At 41.8% G+C, this 2,921-nt stretch overlaps 1 pseudogene; it reads right to left on the bottom strand.

Annotated features, from left to right (window-relative positions):
- Nucleotides 1-910: 910 nt before the first annotated feature.
- LOC109117884 lies at nucleotides 911-2,198 on the bottom strand (annotated as a pseudogene).
- Between the last annotated feature and the right edge of the window lie 723 nt (nucleotides 2,199-2,921).

Raw genomic sequence — 2,921 nt, 5'->3', positions numbered from 1 at the left:
TCAACTCTTCAGTTTGTGCATTGACTAAGATTTGAGAGCACTCTTAAAAGCATATGGGTTTTTTTTCATGTTTGTTTTTGTTTTTCTCGCCACTAGGGATCGAACTCAGGACCTTGTGCTTGCAAGGCAGGAACGGTACCACTAAGCTAAATCCCCAGCCCTAATGGCATTGTTTTGTGAGCATACATTTTTCATTTTGATCAATAATATTGTACTGGAGGTTTCTTTCTGTTTCCTATTCAGCACTTGGGAGACTTTCTCTACTTATATAGCCAGGAGTGGCATTTTCCCCATCTTTACTCATATTTATTTATTCATACCACTTACTCTTTTTGTGCTAAACATGGTTGAATTTAAGCAATGACCTAAACTTTTAAAATAAAGGAAATATTTTCCATGATTCCTTTTACTTCTAGGTCTCCTTGCAAAACATATAATATTGTGTGTGATATGGTTCTATTTATTTTTTAATTTTAATTTTTTTCTCATTAAACTTTGTTTTAATGGATCTCAAAATTCTGTAACAGATTTTTGGTCAAGTTTTTTCCATTAAAAACTGATGATTTTCAGCTGGGAATGTAGCTCAACGATGCTGCGCTTGCCTGGCAAGTGCAAGGTCCTGAGTTAGATTCCTGGTACTGAGGGGAAAAAAGTGTTGCTTTTAAAAACTAACTTAAAACTGCCACACACACACACACACACACACACACACACACACACACACACACACACTCACACACCTGCACACAAGCCCAAATGGTCCACAAAACATTCTCTTTTCATTCTGAAGGTTTTATGATGCATTGTTGTCATTAACCAGTCTTTCACTATTAAATTTAAACGGCCAATTGGAAGAAACAGCTCGGAAACTGGTCTTCCACCACTGATTAAGACTGGGTAGCAGGATTAATCATTTAGTCTTCTGAGCTTTCTAGGAAGACTTTGTGACCTTGCCAGCTCCAGCAGCCTTCTCATCCACAGCTTTGATGACACTCACAGAACTGCCTGTCTCACTGCGAACAGCAAAATGACCCAGAGGTAGAGAGTCACAGAAGCTCTCAACACATGACGAGATTTTAAGAATTTGGGGCCATCTTCCAACTTCTTACCAGACTGGCCATCAACCTTTTCTTTCAGCTCAGCAAACTTGCAAGTGATGCGAGCTGTGTGACAATCCAATACAGGGGCACAGCCAGCCCTGCTCTGGCCTGGATGGTTCAGGATAAACACCTGAGCAGTGAACCAACTGCTTCAGTTTTGCTGTTACCAGTGACGTTTTCAGGAGGAACATCTTTGACAGACACATTCTTGATTGTTGAAGCCCACATTGTCCCCAGTCAACAGACTACTTTAGTTCACTAGAATGAAGGTAAGCACTATGCCAATTTTTTTTTTACCATTATGCCAATTTTGAGAAGACCAGTCTCCACTCAGCCCACAGGGACTGTACCAATACCATCAATTTTGTAGATATCCTAGGGGGACAGCCGCAAAGGCTTGTCAGTTGGGTTGAGTGGATGAAGGATGCAATCCAAAGCTTCAGTCAGTGTGGTTCCACTGACGTTGCCATCTTTATGAGAGATCTTCCATCCCTTGAATCAAGGTACATCAGCAGTTGGTTCCAGCATGTTGTTACCATTCTAACCAGAAATTGCCACCAAAACTACTGTGTCAGGGCTGTAGCCAATTTTCTGAATGTAGGTGCTGACTTCCTTAAGAATTTCCTTGTATCTCTTCTGCCTGTAGGGTCACTCAGTGGAATCCATTTTGTTAACACAGACAATTAGTTATTTCACACCTGTGATCTACCCTTCTTGGTGATGCCAGCTTTGAATTCACCAATACCAGTAACAACAATCAAGACAGCACAGTCAGCCTGAGATGTCCCTGTAGTCATATTTTTGATAATTTCTCTGTCCTGGGGCATCAGTGATAGTCACATAATACTTGTTGGTCTCAAATGTCCACAGGCAGATGTCAGTGGTGATACCACACTTATGCTCAGCTTTCGGTTTACCCAAGACCCAGGCATGCTTGAAGGGGCTCTTCCCAATTTCAGCAGCCTGCTTCCCAGTTTTTTCAGTGGTTCTTTTATCAATGCCCCCACATTAGTAGATCAGATGACCAGCAGTGGTGGACTTGCCTGAATCCACATGTCTGACGATGATGATTTTGATGTGAGGCTCTTCCTTTCCCATGCTGGCTTTGACTTAGTGGTGGTTTTCACTACATCTGTGCTCTTACTGCAAACCCATTACAGGAATAAAAACATTTATTTATTTTTAAAATGAGGTCTTGCTATGCTGCCTGGGCTGGCTTCAAACTTGCAGCAATCCTCCTGCCTCAGCCTGGCCTTGTGATATGGTTTTAGTTGACAGAACAGTGCTATTAACTAGGATTTGATCTCCAAATTGACCATCATGGATTTTTTTCTTCTGAATATATTTTAAATTAATTAACTTTTAGCACAATTTTTAAGGTAAGGCTTCTCGAGAGTAACACTACTGGCGTTTGGTGCTGGATAACTCCTGTGGGTAGGAGGCTGTCCTGTGCAACACTGGACGTTTAGCAGCGCCCTGTCTACTACTACCTGATGTCAATAGAGTCTCTCCTCTCCAGTTGTGAAAATCAAAAACATCTCCAGATATTGTCGAATATCCAGTGGGGGATGTAGAATCTCAGGCTCTCCCTTAGAACCAGATCAGAACCTGCTTTTAACAAGACCCCCAGGTGGTCCTCATGTACACACTAGTGTCTGAGAGGCATTACCGTAAAGTATCTCACTTTCTGATAAGAACTAAACAGAACCAGAACATATTCCTGTGTGCTATTTAGCCAAAGAGTAACCTAGTAACCTCTGTGACTGGCCCGGAAGGAAGAACAGGAAGGGAAAATAAAGGGAGGTTGATAGTAGCAGCAAG

This window comes from Fukomys damarensis, unplaced genomic scaffold (genome assembly GCF_012274545.1).
Source record: "Fukomys damarensis isolate Sample0158 unplaced genomic scaffold, DMR_v1.0_HiC HiC_scaffold_36, whole genome shotgun sequence".
Classification (NCBI taxonomy): domain Eukaryota; kingdom Metazoa; phylum Chordata; class Mammalia; order Rodentia; family Bathyergidae; genus Fukomys; species Fukomys damarensis.
This window is presented reverse-complemented; position numbering and strand designations above follow the sequence as displayed.